This window comes from Ovis aries, chromosome 19 (assembly GCF_016772045.2).
Source record: "Ovis aries strain OAR_USU_Benz2616 breed Rambouillet chromosome 19, ARS-UI_Ramb_v3.0, whole genome shotgun sequence".
Taxonomy (NCBI): domain Eukaryota; kingdom Metazoa; phylum Chordata; class Mammalia; order Artiodactyla; family Bovidae; genus Ovis; species Ovis aries.
Genome location: NC_056072.1, coordinates 26,144,112 through 26,161,256, shown reverse-complemented (window position 1 = coordinate 26,161,256; position 17,145 = coordinate 26,144,112). Strand labels below are relative to the sequence as shown.

Genomic DNA, 17,145 nt, shown 5'->3' with positions numbered 1-17,145 from the left:
GGGAATGCAAACTAGTACAGCTATTATTGTTGAACTCTCTATTTCTCCCTTCATTGTACCCATTTTTAATCTTGTGTATTTGAGAATGATCTAAGGTAACATTTATTTTCATAATTGTTATATCTTCTGATGGGTTGGCTTGCTGGCATTGTATTTAAAAAAAAGTCCCTCTTTGTCTTTAAAGTAACAATGTTTTTCTTAAAGTCTATTTTGCCTAATGGTAGTATAGCCACCTAAGATCTATTTTGGTTACCTTTTCCAAGGTATTTATTTTTCCTTTTACTTTCAGCCTATAAGCATCTTTGAATCTGAAGTTATGCACTTCTGAACACCATATAGTTGGAAATTTTTCTTTAAATTCTTTTGCCAATCTCTGCTTTGAAATTAGTGTTCAATCCACATACATCTAATGTAATAACTGTTAAAGTAGACTTGACATCTAGCATTTTGCTATTTTTCTACATCTATTTTTTTTTATTTTATTTTATTTTTTTTTTAGTTTTTTATTTTTTAAATTTTAAAATCTTTAATTCTTACATGCATTCCCAAACATGAACCCCCCTCCCACCTCCCTCCCCATAACATCTTTCTGGGTCATCCCCATGCACCAGCCCCAAGCATGCTGCATCCTGCATCAGACATAGACTGGCGATTCAATTCACATGATAGTATACATGTTAGAATGTGATTCTCCCAAATCATCCCACCCTCTCCCTCTCCCTCTGAGTCCAAAAGTCCGTTATACACATCTGTGTCTCTTTCCCTGTCTTGCATACAGGGTCGTCATTGCCATCTTCCTAAATTCCATATATATGTGTTAGTATACTGTATTGGTATTTTTCTTTCTGGCTTACTTCACTCTGTATAATCGGCTCCAGTTTCATCCATCTCATCAGAACTGATTCAAATGAATTCTTTTTAACGGCCGAGTAATATTCCATTGTGTATATGTACCACAGCTTTCTTATCCATTCATCTGCTGATGGACATCTAGGTTGTTTCCATGTCCTGGCTATTATAAACAGTGCTGCGATGAACATTGGGGTACATGTGTCTCTTTCAATTCTGGTTTCCTTGGTGTGTATGCCCAGCAGTGGGATTGCTGGGTCATAAGGTAGTTCTATTTGCAATTTTTTAAGGAATCTCCACACTGTTCTCCATAGTGGCTGTACTAGTTTGCATTCCCACCAACAGTGTAGGAGGGTTCCCTTTTCTCCACACCCTCTCCAGCATTTATAGAAAGCCCACAGATAAATCCACACACATATGGACACCTTATCTTTGACAAAGGAGGCAAGAATATACAATGGAGTAAAGACAATCTCTTTAACAAGTGGTGCTGGGAAAACTGGTCAACCACTTGTAAAAGAATGAAACTAGATCACTTTCTAACACCACACACAAAAATAAACTCAAAATGGATTAAAGATCTAAATGTAAGATCAGAAACTATAAAACTCCTAGAGGAGAACATAGGCAAAACACTCTCAGACATAAATCACAGCAGGATCCTCTATGATCCACCTCCCAGAATGCTGGAAATAAAAGCAAAAATAAACAAATGGGATCTAATTAAAATTAAAAGCTTCTGCACAACAAAGGAAAATATAAGCAAGGTGAAAAGACAGCCTTCTGAATGGGAGAAAATAATAGCAAATGAAGCAACTGACAAACAACTAATCTCAAAAATATACAAGCAACTTCTGCAGCTCAACTCCAGAAAAATAAACGACCCAATCAAAAAATGGGCCAAAGAACTAAATAGACATTTCTCCAAAGAAGACATACGGATGGCTAACAAACACATGAAAAGATGCTCAACATCACTCATTATTAGAGAAATGCAAATCAAAACCACAATGAGGTACCACTTCACACTATTTTTTGTTTTTATCTCTCCTTTAGTAACTTCTATGTTAAATAATTGGCAGTGTACCATTTTACTTCCCTTGTTCTACTTTCTGTATTTTAAATTTCATTTTCTCAGTGGTTGCCTTGAGGATTACAATTAGCATCTGACATAAAACAACTTATTGGGTTAATGCTAATAATATTAATAAGAATTAAAGATCCCAATGCATTCCTGTTCTTTCTTTCTTCTTTTTTTAAAAATGGTAACATCTTTTATTTTTTCTGTTTATTTTTTTATGAAGTATAGTTGCTTTATAATATTGTTAGTTCCTACTATACAGCAAAGTGAATCACCTACATGTATAGATATATCCTCTCTTTTTTAGATTTTCTTCCCATATAGGTCACCACAGAGCACTGAGTGGAGTTCATGCGCTGTGCAGCAGGTTCTCGTTCAGTTCAGTGGCTCAGTCATGTCCGACTGTCTGCGACCCCATGGACGGCAGCACAGCAGGCCTCCCTGTCCATCGCCAACTCCCGGGGTTCACTCAAACTCATGTCCATCGAGTCCGTGATGCCATCCAGCCATCTCATCCTCTGTCGTCCTCTTCTCCTCCTGCCCTCAACCTTTCCCAGCATCAGGGTCTTTTGTAACAAGTCAGTTATTCGCATCAGGCCAAAGGATTAGAGTTTCAGCTTCAGCATCAGTCCTTCCAATGAACACCCAGGACTGATTTCCTTTAGGATGGACTGGTTGGATCTCCTTGCAGTCCAAAGGACTCTCAAGAGTCTTCTCCAACACCACAGTTCAAAAGCTTCAATTCTTTGGTGCTCAGCTTTCTTAAACTCTCACATCCATACATGACCACTGGAAAACCATAGCCTTGACTAGACAGACCTTTGTTGGCAAAGTAATGTCTCTGCTTTTTAATATGCTGTCTAGGTTGGTCATAACTTTGCTTCCAAGGAGCAAGTGTCTTTTAATTTCATGGCTGCAGTCACCATATGCAGTGATTTTGAGCCCCCAAAATAAAGTCTGTAACTGTTTCCACTGTTTCCCCATCTATTTGCCATGAAGTGATGGGACCAGATGCCATGATCTTCGTTTTCTGAATGTTGAGCTTTAAGCCAACTTTTTCACTCTCCTCTTTCACTTTCATCAAGAGGCTTTTAGTTCTTCACTTTCTGCCATAAGGGAGGTGTCATCTGCATATCTGAGGTTACTGATATTTCTCCCAGCAGTCCTGATTCCAGCTTGTGCTTCATCCACACCAGCATTTCTCATGATGTACTCTGCATATAAGTTACGTAAACAGGGTGACAATATACAGCCTTGACATACTTCTTTCGCAATTTGGAAACGGTCTGTTGCTCCATGTCCAGTTCTAACTGTTGCTTCTTAACCTACATACAGATTTCTCAGGAGGCTGGTCAGATGGTCTGGCTTTTCCATCTCTTTAAGAATTTTCCACAGTTTGTCATGATCCAAACAGTCACAGGATTTGACATAGTCAATAAAGCAGAGGTAGATATTTTTTCTGGAACTCTCTTGCTTTTCCAGTGATCCAGTGGATGTTGGCAACTTTATCTCTGGTTTCTCTGCCTTTGCTAAAACCAGTTTGAACACCTGGAAGTTCATGGTTCATGTACTGTTAAAGTCTGGGCTTGGAGAATTTTGAGCATTACTTTGCTAGTGCGTGAGATGAGTGCAACTGTGCAGTAATTTGAGCATTCTTTGGCATTGCCTTTCTTTGATATTGAAATGAAAACTGACCTTTTCCAGTCCTGTGGCCACTGCTGAGTTTTCCAAATTTCCTGACGTATTGAGTGCAGCACTTTCACAGCATCATCTTTTAGGATTTGAAATAGCTCCACTGGAATTCCATCACCTCCACTAGCTTTGTTTGTAGTGATGCTTCCTAGGGCCCACTTGACTTCACATTCCAGGATGTCTGGCTCTAGGTGAGTGATCACACCATCATGATTATCTGGGTCATGAAGATCTTTTTTGTATAGTAGTTCTATGTATTCTTGCCACCTTTTCTTAATATCTTCTGCTTCTTAGGTCCATACCATTTCTGTTCTTTATTGTGCCCATCTTTGCATGAAATGTTTCCTTGCTATCTCTCATTTTCTTGAAGAGATCTCTAGGCTTTCCCATTCTATTGTTTTCCTCTGTTTCTTTGTACTGATCACTGAGGAAGGCTTTCTTATCTCTTCTTGCTATTCCTTGGAACTCTGCATTCAAATACATGTATCTTTCCTTTTTACTTGTCTTCTTTTTAAAGCTATTTGTAAGGCCTCTTCAAACAACCATTTTGCTTTTTTCCATTTCTCTTTCTTGGAGATGGTCTTGATCCCTGTCTCCTGTACAATGTCACAAACTTCTGTCCATAGTTCTTCAGGCACTCTGTCTATCACATCTAATCCCTTGAATCCATTTTTTTTACTTCTACTGTATAATTGTAAGGGATTTGATTTAGGTCATACCTGAATGGTCTAGTGGTTTTCCCTACTTTCTTGAATTTAAGTCCGAATTTGGCAATCAGGAGTTCATGATCTGAGCCACAGTCAGCTCCTGGTCTTGTTTGCTGACTATATAGAGCTTCTCCATCTTTGGCTGCAAAGAATATAATCAGTCTGATTTTTTGGTGTTGACCATCTGGTGATGTCCATGTGTAGAGTCTTCTCTTGTGTTGTTGGAAGAGGATGTTTGCTATGACCAGTGCATTCTCTTGGCAAAACTCTATTAGCCTTTGCCCTTCTGCATTCTCTACTCCAAAGCTAAATTTGCCTGTTACTCCAGGTGTTTCTTGACTTCCTACTTTTGCAGTCCAGTCCTCTATAATGAAAAGGACATCTTTTTGTGGTGTTAGTTCTAGAAGTTCTTCTAGGTCTTTATAGAAGTCTTCAACTCAGCTTCTTCAGCTTTCCTGGTCAGGGCATCGACTTGGATTACTGTGATATTGAATGGTTTGCCTTGAAAATGAACGGAGATCATTCTGTCGTTTTGAGATTGCATCCAAGTACTGCATTTCAGACTCTTTTGTCGACTATGATGGCTACTGCATTTCTTCTAAGGGATTGTTGCCCACAGTGATAGATATAATGGTCATCTGAGTTAAATTCACCCATTCCAGGCCATTTTAATTCAGTTTCCTAAAATATCAATGTTCACTCTTGCCATCTCCTGTTTGACCACTTCTAATTTACCTTGATTCACGGATCTAACATTTCAGGTTCCTGTGCAATATTGCTCTTTACAGCCTCAGACTTTGTTTTTATGACCAGTCACATCCACAACTGGGTGGTGTTTCTCACTAGTTATCTAGTTTATATTTAGTAGCAATAGTATGTATATATCAATCCCAATCTCCCAATTTATCCTATCCCCCCTCCACCCTTGGTGTCCATACATTTATTCTCTATTTCTGTGTCTCTATTTCTGCTTTCAACATCTGTACCATTTTCCAAGATTCCACATATGCACTTAAAAAATTTTTTTAATATGCACTATTCAAAATTTTAAGTTATTTTAATACGCAATATTTGTTTTTCTCTTTCTGATTAATTTCACTCTGTATGATAGTCTAGGTCCATATAGCTAAGTAATGCTCCATTGTATATATGTACACATTGTCTTTATCCATTCTTCTGTTGATGTACATTTAGGTTTCTTCAATGTCCTGGCTCTTGTTAAATCATGCTGCATGGAACATTGGGGTTCATGTGTCTTTTTGATCTATGGTTTTCCCTTGGTGTATGCCCAGTGGTGGGATTGCTGGGTCATATGGTAGTTCTATTTTAATTTTTTTAAGTAACCTCCATTCTGCTCTTCAGAATGGAGAACAGTGGCTATATCAATTTACGTTCCCTCCAACAGTACAAGAGGGTTCCCTTTCCTGCACACCCTCTCTAGCATTTATTGTTTGCAGATTTTTAATGATGACAGTTCTGGCAGGTGTGAGGTGATAACCTTTGGCGGGTATGAGGTGGTACCTTATTGTGTTTTTTATTTGCATTTCTCTAGTAATTAGTGGTGTTGAGCATCTTTTCATGTGTTTGCTAGCCATCTGTATGTCTTCTTTGGAGAAATATCTATTTAAGTCTTCTGCCCATTTTTTAAATTTTAAGAATGTATTTACTTTTTCTTAGGCTGGTTCTTTGTTGTTGCATGAGCTTTTCTCTAGTTGCGGCAAGCAGGGGCTACTCTCTAGTAGTGGTGGGATCTTTGGGATCAATAACTGAACCCATGTCTGCTGCATTGGCAGGCAGATTCTTTACCACTGAGCCACCAATGAATCCCCCTCTTATTTTTTTGGTTTTGAGCTGCATGAGATGTTTGCGTGTTTTGGAGATTGATCTTTTGTCAGTTGAAAATATTTTCTCTGGTCCTGAAAGCTGTCTTTTCATCTAGTTTATGGTTTTCTTTGCGTGAAAAAAGTTTTAAATTTAATTAGATCCCTCTTGTTAATCTTTGTTGTTATTTTCATTACTCTAGAAAGTGGGTCAAAGAAAATTCTGCGATTTGTCAGAGTTCTACCAATATTTTCCTCTAAGAGTTTTATAGTCTCTGGCGTTACACTCAACTCTTTAATCCATCTGAGTTCCTCTTCTCTGTGCTGTTATTGTCATACAAATTACATCTTTATACAATGTAAGCTCACCATTGTACAGTTTTATAATTATTGTTTTATGCCATTACCTTTTCATCAAGAGTAAAAAGTTTACAAAAATACACTGTCTTATATATTTTCTTTTACTGGTGTTCTTTATTTCCTTGTGTAAATTCAAGTTAACATCTAGTGTCGTTTCATTTCAGTTTGAAGGAGTCACGGTAATATTTCTTGTAGGACACATCACATATGCTAGCAACACATCAGTCTTTGTTTACCTGGGAATGTCTTAATTTCTCGTCAGTTTTGCAGAATTGTTTTGAGTGACTTAGACTTTTTGGTTGACCATTAGCACTTTGAATATGTCATCCCACTGTAAAACATAGAAAACTTCATAAACTTGCATGTTATCTTTATACAGGGGCCATGCTAATCTCTGTGTTGTCTTAGTTTGTATGCTTCCAAACCATACACTATGGATCCCTGCCTACTACAGTGGAAATGCGGGAGACTTGGTGAGGTAGAAGCTACTTCTACTCCCTGTTTTTTTCATAAATCCTGCCTTTGCTACTTACAGTCTGATCTTTGGGCTATGCTATGTAAAATGTAGGACCTCCAGGGAAATAAAATTTTTATTTTCTCTTCAGGGATCTAAGTATAATCTCCACTATTTGAGCCTCTATTTTCAGAAAGCCTCTGCTCACACTCTTTTCCTAGATTCCAGTTTGATACCTCCTTATATGCAGAACGATTCCATCTACATAGTTAATGGATTTCTCACTTGTCACAGTGATTCTCACTTTTGGGAAAGAGACATGCCTTTCATTTGAAGAAGGCATTATTATATTTATTTCATGAGGTACTTAACTAAAATCTGGTAATTAGTTCTCACAGCAAATCTATCCACAAATATCATTACCATTTAAAGCCAAAATGACCATACAGTCTCACCCCAAATTCATGAGTAGCTTTCTATTCAGTCCAGTATTTTATTGTTAAAAAGAACAAGTTCTGTGGAGATGCAGTAAGATGAATAAAAAGAATTTAAATGTCCTGAAATTAGCAATTACATGTGGTTTATTTAACTCCTACACAGAGCATTATGACTGCTTTAGTTTGACGTATGTATGCATGTATGTCAATGAAGTATCCATTCACCCATCTATACCCCTCATCCATCCATCTGGCAAGTCAACTATCTATTAATCAATCCACTTGTAATTCATCTATAATGTCTTTTTATTCATAAGAAATCAACTTGATTCTAGCATATGGTAGTTATCTAATAAATATGTGTCACCTTGAATCCTTACAAGGAATAGAGAATAGAGTACAACATTGTAATTCTTAGCATTTGGGACTGGATAATTCTTTTCTGTAGGGGACAATCTCCTGCAATGTTGGATGCTTAGCATCAGTATCCCTGGCCTTCCAGTAGATGCCAGTACTACCCTGCCAGTTGTGAGAAGTCAAAACACCTTCAGATATTGTGACATGTCCTCAACCCCTGTCCACTCAGGTGAGAACCACTGGTATAAAAGACATTATTTCGTTTATCATAATATACATGTCCTTTAAAATCAGTATTTAACAAAGATGGGGGTCTTCCCTGGTGGCTCAGAGGGTAAGGAATCCACCTGCAACGCAGGAGACTCAGGTTCAATCCCTGGGTTAGGAAGATCTGCTAGAGAAGGGAATGGAAACCCATTCCAGTATTCTTGCCTGGAGAATCCCATGGACAGAGGAGGCTGGTGGGCTACAGTCCATGGGGTTGCTAAAAGCCAAACACAACAGAAGCGGCTTAGCATTGAGCAACTAACACACTTAGGGTGAGTTTGGTGCCCTCAAGAGGCCAGGGTGGGAAGGTGGCAAAATGCTCTAAGGATTAAGCCATGGGCTCAGGAAATGTGCATCAAAAAGATGGGATATTTATTGGATGCATGAATGGATTTCTTTGTTTCTCAGATTTACATTCTCTCACACATTGATTCATCCACTCACATATCATACCACAAGCACTTATTGGTTACCTTTTATTTGCCAAGTACTTTGCTAAGTACTGGGGATACATTAGTGAAATATAAGTCTCTGTTCATATAGTGCTTTGCTGCCTTTGGTTAGAATCAGGGGGGAAAATTGTCTAAACAAAAGATATTGCTGCTAAGTGTTCTGTGGATCAAAGCAGAAGGTTATGAGAGAATGACGGGGTTACATTAGTGAACTACGAAGGACTCTGAGGTGGCATTTAATGTGAGATCTGAGTAATACAGGACAGCAAAGCAAAGATGTGAATGAATTATTCATTCATGTTGACTTATTTCTATCCACACAAGGTTTTATGTTAGGAGTGTAAAGAGATGATCATTTGCTGGCATGTTGACTTTACATATACGTGTGAACAACACTAAAATGTTTGTATGGAAATTTTTATACACTGTTCCAAATGAATTGAAGTCTGGCTCATTTCTAAATGAAACTGTGTAGCCCTACCAGTGAAAAGATAGTCACACTCATAGCAATGCCATGAACACTGGACCATTAAAAAGGAAATGTGAGATATTAAAACATCCTGTGAAAGAGTTGGAAATTATTCAGAGAACATGATAAATATGGTTTCTGCCTTCATGTTAATGTATATAACTGGGGAGATGGGAGTGACTAGAGAAAACTGCTAAAAGAAAATCCTGCTCTGATAGATTTATAAGAAAGTAGAAAATAATATTTATCTTTAATGGCTTCTCTCTTACTTCATTCAGTTCAGTTCAGTCGCTCAGTCATGTCTGACTCTTTGTGACCCCGTGAATCGCAGCACGCCAGGCCTCCCTGTCCATCACCAACTCCCGGAGTTCACTAAGACTCATGTACATCAAGTTGGTGATGCCATCCAGCCATCTCATCCTCTGTCGTCCCCTTCTGCTCCTGCCCCTGGTCCCTCCCAGTATCAGGGTCTTTTCCTCAACTCTTCACATGAGGTGGCCAAAGTACTGGAGTTTCCGCTTTAGCATCATTCCCTCCAATGAACATCCAGGACTGATCTCCTTTAGGACGGACTGGTTGGATCTCCTTGCAGTCCAAGGGACTTTCAAGAATCTTCTCCAACACCACAGTTCAAAGCATCGATTCTTCGGTGCTCAGCTTTCTTCACAGTCCAACTCTCACATCCATACATGACCACTGGAAAAACCATAGCCTTGACTAGACGGACCATTGTTGGCAAAGCAATGTTTCTGCTCTTCAATATGCTATCTAGGTTGGTCATAACTTTTCTTCCAAGGAGTAAGCGTCTTTTAATTTCATGGTTGCAATCACCATCTGCAGTGATTTTGGAGCCCCCAAAATAAAGTCTGACACTGTTTCCACTGTTTCCCCATCTATTTCCCATGAAGTCATGGGACCAGATGCCATGATCTTAGTTTTCTGAATGTTGAGCTTTAAGCCAACATTTTGCTCTCCTCTTTCACTTTCATCAAGAGCCTCTTTAGTTCCTCTTCACTTTCTGCCATAAGGGTGGTGTCATCTGCATATCTGAGGTTATTGATATTTCTCCTGGCAATATTGATTCCAGCTTGTGTTTCTTCCAGTCCAGCGTTTCTCATGATGTACTCTGCATATAAGTTAAATAAGCAGGGTGACAATATACAGCCTTGATGTACTCCTTTTCCTATTTGGAACCAGTCTGTTGTTCCATGTCCAATTCTAACTGTTGCTTCCTGACCTGCATACAGGTTTCTCAAGAGGCAGGTCAGGTGGTCTGGTATTCCCATCTCTTTCAGAATTTTCCACAGTTTATTGTGATCCACACAGTCAAAACTTTGGCATAGTCAATAAAGCAGAAATAGATGTTTTTCTGGAACTCTCTTGCTTTTTTGATGATCCAGCAAATGTTGGCAATCTGATCTCTGGTTCCTCTGCCTTTGCTAAAACTAGCTTGAACATCTGGAAATTCACGGTTCACGTATTGCTGAAGCCTGGCTTGGAGAATTTTGAGCCTGACTTTACTAGTGTGTGAGATGAGTGCAATTGTGTGGTAGTTTGAGCATTCTTTGGCATTGCCTTTCTTTGGGATTGGAATGAAAACTGACCTTTTCCAGTCCTGTGGCCACTGCTGAGTTTTCCATATTTGCTGGCATGTTGAGTGCAGCACTTTCACAGCATCCTCTTTCAGGATTTGAAATAGCTCCACTGGAATTCCATCACCTCCACTAGCTTTGTTCATAGTGATGCTTTCTAAGGCCCACTTGATTTCACATTCCAGATGTCTGTCTCTAGGTGAGTGATCACACCATCGTGATTATCTCGGTCATGAAGATCTTTTTTTGTACAGTTCTGTGTATTCTTGCCATCTCTTCTTAATATCTTCTGCTTCTGTTAGGTCCATACCATATCTGTCCTTTATCGAGCCCACCTTTGCATGAAATGTTCCCTTGGTATCTTTAATTTCTTGAAGAGATCTCTAGTCTTTCCCGTTCTGTTGTTTTCCTCTATTTCTTTGCATTAATTGCTGAGGAAGGCTTTCTTATCTCTTATTGTAGCACCTCCCTAATTTTTCTTTAAATTTGTATTGGACTGAGATACCATTTTACAATAGGGATAACTGAGTACGTGGATTTTATTTGAGGTAATTATATGTACTTGTGATAATAGAAAACTATGGACCTGTATGTGGATCGATTTATAATTCCATTGGTGTAGGCAATGAAATTAAGTATAAAATACTGTAGAATCCGTTGTCATTCTTTGACCAGTCACAATAATGTAGTCTGATTTTTATGGTCCTGTTTCCTGTTTGAAGAAAAATCCTTGATAAATCTTTTAGGGTATATTTGCCTTTTAGAAACAGGTTTATCTATTGAAAGTAAAAGGTTGTTTGCAGACATGATTGAAATATTAATTAGAATAATGAGTTTGTTACCACATCTTTACCTCTTATACTAAATGCTAAATCAAGTCAAAACTGCAGCTGCCAGTCAAACATCTTGAGGAAATGTGGAATTCTTTGCAAAAAATACAAACAACAAGTTAGCTCTTATTTGAGGAAGATATGGTTACAGCTGAGTGATTGGGCATTTCAGAGAAATCTGAAGTCCCTCCCACTGTTTTCTCTACAAGTATCATTGGCATGTAAAAGTTGTGTCGCCAGAGAAGCCAAAGTCTATTTTTATACTGCAATTAAGTAATTGAGTACAAAATTCAGTATAGTCAGTGAGGACATGCACTGGATGAACAAGGGAAAGCCAGAGAGAGGATAATCACTTCAATTCTTTCCTTAGTTTTGCTTTCTACCCTAGTACTTAAGAATCAGTCTTGACAGGTCCAACTGTGCTTCAGAGTACAACCCAACTCCTCCACAGCTGTGTAATCGCAGACAAATTATTTAGACTCTATGCTAGTTTACTGAACTGCAAAATGAAGTTAATAAACACTTACCTTCTTGATTTGTGAGGATTAAATGAAGTATTATACATAATAGCATGCATATAAAATAAGCAAGGCTTAGTAAATAATAGCCTTACTATTAGCAATTTCCTGCAGAAGTGACAACAACAGGAACAACAGAAACCCTGGAATTTATTTTTCCCCTTGCATTTGTGGTCACCGTTAATTATGAACCTGTGTGAGTCTTCATTGACCCTTGAGATAGGGAAGAAAAGAGGTTGCAGTGAGAGGAAGCAGTGTTTCCAGACTTGTGATGTTTTTTATTTAGTTTCCCTCATTATGTTTTGCTCTGGCAAGTTTTTCTCCTCACACTTTTATAATTGAACATAATTATAATAATGAGCAACACATGAAAAAAATTCACAATGAACATAATTCATAAAACTCATTACCCTGCTTTTCACAATTCTGGTCCAAGATAAATATCCCAAGGGAGACCTCCTTGAAGCCCCTAAGATGTCCATGCCCTCCCTTTTCTCAGGTACATCACCCAGTTTGTCTCTTGCATGGCACTTACCGTGACCATTACTTTCATATGTGTTTCTTTTGCCATCATTAAAATATGAATTCTAATAGATGAGTTAGCAAATCTGTCTTGGTTATCATTGTATCTCGGAATGCTAGCTCTGTGCCTGGCACTCATAGACACTCAATATGTTCAGTTCAATCACCCAGTTGTGTCCGACTCTTTGTGACCCCATGAATCACAGCACACCATGCCTCCCTGTCCATCACCAACTCCCAAGCTTACCCAAACTCATGTCCATCGAGTTGGTGATGCCATCTAACCATCTCATCCTCTGTCGTCCCCTTCTCCTCCTGCCCCGAATCCCTCCCAGCATCAGGGTCTTTTCAAATGAGTCAGCTCTTTGCATCAGGTGGCCAAAGTACTGGAGTTTCAGCTTCAGCATCAGTCCTTCCAGTGAACACTCAGGACTGATCTCCTTTAGGATGGACTGGTTGGATCTCCTTGCAGTTCGAGGGACTCTCAAGATTCTTCTATTAGGGGTTAAAGATCTTTGCTTTTCCTTCAAACCATATTTGCCACTTGGAAGACTTATATCTTGGATTATTTTATTACCTTCTCTTATATAAACTTGAACAGAGATATTAAAAAAGCATATGACTTTGCAATTATTATTGTAATATATTACAATAAAACTCTGCTTTGGGGAAGAAGAGGGAGACCTCTCTTTGTAATCTAGAATCTGTTCTAAAGTTTCTTCTGTAGAGATTTATAAGTGCTACTCTCTAATTTGATATAATTAATCCTTTTGGTAATATTTTCAATGCATGGTACTAATTGGGCTTAATAAGAAATTGTTTAATTTACTTACAGCACACTTATATTGTGATGTGCCTCCAAATGCCAGATAAATTAAAAAGTTTTGTTCTTGTGGAACAGCATGATATCTTGTATTTTACTGATATCATTTATCTAGATTCATTTTACTTTGATTCAGATTGAATTACCTCTTCTTCAGAGTAAGGACAAAGCTAAATTCAGGTGACTAAGTCAATAAGCTCTGTACAGTTAGTATATTTTCCACCAGAAACTTCATCACTACTTTAAGATTTAACCCTCGTTTTCCATTAGAGGCTGTTGGTTAATCTAGTATCTTGTCTCCCTAACTTAAATCATATTAAATCCTTGCAAACGTTAGGTGCCAAACGCATACCAAGTGTGTACAAGTTTACACACATACATGATTTATATACAGACATACACAATTTACATATACATGTTATCAGTTTACAATGTAGCCATAAGGTAATTAGCAATTGGTTACTGTTTACTGCTAATGAGGTCAAGGTTACAGATTTAGTGTTCCTCTATTTTTTGGCCCAGTTCCATTGCCACAGATTTTACCCTGACCCCTGGGCTGCTGTTTCACAAATGCTGTTTGTCACCCGAGGGGACCATGTTGGAGATGTGAGCAGTTCCCTGCCAACCCTCCACCTCTACTGGTCAAGGCTCTCACCATTTTCCTGACAAATGGCATGTGGGCACCAGAGAATGGGGGTGGGACGGGGGTGTCTTCATCTTTGCATTTTCTGTATGTCAGGTTTTGTTCATAGGAATGCCCCTTAAAGTTTTTTTTTTTAATCAACAGGACCATAAACACCATCTTTATATGGAGAAGACCGGTTATTAAAAAGAGCTGGGGATAAGCTCAATTGTGAAACAGAGCAGCATTTTAGAACACCTACATTTCCCTATTCTATTCTTTGGAATACCTTTAATCAATCTCTCTTCCATTGTAACACAGATCAAATGATACTGAAGTACAATCTAGGGGAAATATGTCAACTGAAAGTCTAGAATTCAGGTCTCTCTCTCTCTCTCTATTTATATATATGCACACACACACATGCAGACATCATTTGTTTTGCATTCATTTTGTGGTCTGAAACATTTTTTTCATTTAAGAAGGAGTTTTGTACAAAACATGTTTATATGATACTTTGAAGATTAAAAATTCACTGCTGCAAAGTTCATTTCATTTTACCTTAAAGATATGAGAACTTGGTATAGTTAGTACCGTGAATGAAATCATGGAAAATAGGTTACTTGGTCCTTGTATTTTTTGGTTTAATCTTTCATTATGGATTAGGATTATTCCGAAACTAAAACAAATATGAGAGATGGTATAAAATCTAAAACAATAACATTGACAACTGATTTTAATTATCTACCTAGTCAAGGCTATGGTTTTTCCTGTGGTCATGTATGGATGTGAGAGTTGGATTGTGAAGAAGGCTGAGCACCGAAGAATTGATGCTTTTGAACTGTGGTGTTGGAGAAGACTCTTGAAGGTCCCTTGGACTGCAAGGAGATCCAACCAGTCCATTATGAAGGAGATCAACCCTGGGATTTCTTTGGAAGGAATGATGCTAAAGCTGAAGCTCCAGTACTTTGGACACCTCATGAGAAGAGTTGACTCATTGTAAAAGAGTCGGATGCTGGGAGAGATTGGGGGCAGGAGGAGAAGGGGACGACCCAGGATGAGATGGCTGGATGGCATCACTGACTCGATGGACGTGAGTCTGAGTGAACTCCGGGAGTTGGTGATGGACAGGGAGGCCTGGCGTGCTGCGATTCATGTGGTCGCAAAGAGTCGGACACAACTGAGTGACTGAACTGAACTGAACTGAAGGTAGTTACATTCTATAAAGTTGCCACAAATACTGAGTGAATATGAACCATTGTTCCTAAGGGGAACCACAGGGTTAGGTTTCTTAGAGCTTCTGACTACAAATTTTTCATTAACTAATCAATACATAACTTTGCTGTATGTATGTTTCTGTTCAAAGACATTGTTGTCGTTCAGTCACTAAGTCATGCCCAACTCTTTGTGACCCCATAGCCTGCAGCACGCCAGGCTCTCCTGTCCTTGACTGTCTCCCAGAGTCTGCTCAAATTCATGTCCATTGAGTTTGTGATGCTGTATGACCATTTCATCCTCCCCCACCCCCTTCTCCTTTTGCTCTCAATCTTTCCCAGCATCAGCGTCTTTACCAATGAGCTGGCTCTTCGAATCAGGTGGCCAAAGTATTGGAGCTTCAGCATCAGTCCTTCCAATGAATATTCAGGATTGATTTCCTTTGGATTGACTGGTTTGATATCCTTGCTCCTTGAATCTCCTGTCCAAGGGACGCTCAAGAGTCTTCTCAAGAACCACAATTCAAAAGCAACAGTTCTTTGATGCTCAGCCTTCTTTATGGTCCAACTCTCACATTTGTACACGATCACTGGAAAAGCCATAGCTTTGACTACAAGCAGTTTTGTCAGCAAAGTGATGCTCTGCTTTTTAATATGCTGTGTAAGTTTGTCATAGCTTTCCTTCCAAGGAGCAAGCATTTTTTAATTTCATGGCTACACTCACTGTCTGCAGTGATTTTGGAGCCCAAGAAAATAAGATCTGTCACCGTTTCTATTATTTCCCCATCTATTTGCCATGAAGTGATGGGACCAGGTGCTTTTGTTTTTGAATGAGTATTTTAAGCCAAATTTTTCACTCTCCTCTTTCACCATCATCAAGAAGCTCTATAGTTGCTCTTCACTTTCTGCTTTTGGAGTGGTATCATCTGCATATCTGAGGTTGTTGATATTTCTCCCAGCAGTCTTGATTCCAGCTTGTGGTTCATTGAGCTTGGCATTTTGCATGATGTACTCTGCATGTAAACTAAATAAGCAGGGTGACAATATACAGCCTTGATGTACTCCTTTCCCAATTTTGAACCAGTTATTTGTTCAATTTCTGGCTCTAATTGTTGCTTCTTGACTTCTCATACAAGTTTCTCAGGAGGCAGGCAAGGTGGTCTGATATTCACATCTCTTTAAGAATTTTCCACAGTTTGTTTTGATCCACGCAAAGACTTTAGCACAGTCAGTGAAGCAGTAGTAGTAGTTTTTCTGAAATTCCCTTGCTATTTCTTAGAATATATAGTTCATTCATTAACATTGATCTCAGGATCAACAGCACTGTAACTATTCCTAAATGAAACTTACCAAATACATCTGTTTTCCCTGCAAAGCTTATCACAGCCTTTTTGAATTTAGGATTGGTAGACAGTACACTTTCAAATACATGCTCAGTCACTTCAGTTATGTCTGAGTCTTTGTGATCCTCTGGACTATAGCCCTTCAGACTCCTCTGTCCATAGGATTCTCCAGGCAAGGATACTGGAATGGGTTGGCATTTCCTCCTTCAGGGGATCTTCTCCACCCAGGGAGTAAACTGGAGTACCCTATACCACCTGGATTGCAGGCGGGTTCGTTACCACCAGTCCATTTGGGAAGCCCCACGCTTTTAAATAGTGAACCATTTTATATAGTGAAAGCATAAAAATGAAGCAGTTCCCTAGTGGTCCAGTGGTTAGCTCTCTGCTTTCATTGCCAAGGACATGAGTTCAGTCCTTAGTTGGAAAACTAAGATCCAGCAAGCAAGCTGCATGGCACAGCCAAAAAAAAAAAAAAAAAAAAAGCCAAAAACAAAAGATATAAAAATGAGAAAAACTAAATAGACTGTGGAAAGGGCACTCCAGTATGAAAACTGCAACCAGAAGGCAGAGCAACTCATTCAAGGCACCTAGAAACAAGTGTATCAAGCAACTCAAATCTTCTCATGCTTTGTATATGTTTGTGAATGACTGCAAATTTGGGGGCTATAGATAAATTTTAGTAACTATGTTAATTTGCAGATAGAGTCTGCCAATAATGAGGGCCACCTGCATATGC

The 17,145-nt window shown here is 38.8% G+C and overlaps 1 protein-coding gene and 1 non-coding gene across 41 annotated transcripts in view; one reads left to right on the top strand and one right to left on the bottom strand.

Moving 5' to 3' along the window:
• Positions 1-17,145, top strand: part of CHL1 (cell adhesion molecule L1 like) — a 229,243-nt gene that overhangs the window by 81,090 nt on the left and 131,008 nt on the right. The window lies entirely within an intron of this gene.
• Positions 6,844-6,946, bottom strand: LOC114109477 (U6 spliceosomal RNA). Its single transcript, XR_003586161.1, has one exon. It is a non-coding gene; the product is annotated as a U6 spliceosomal RNA (small nuclear RNA).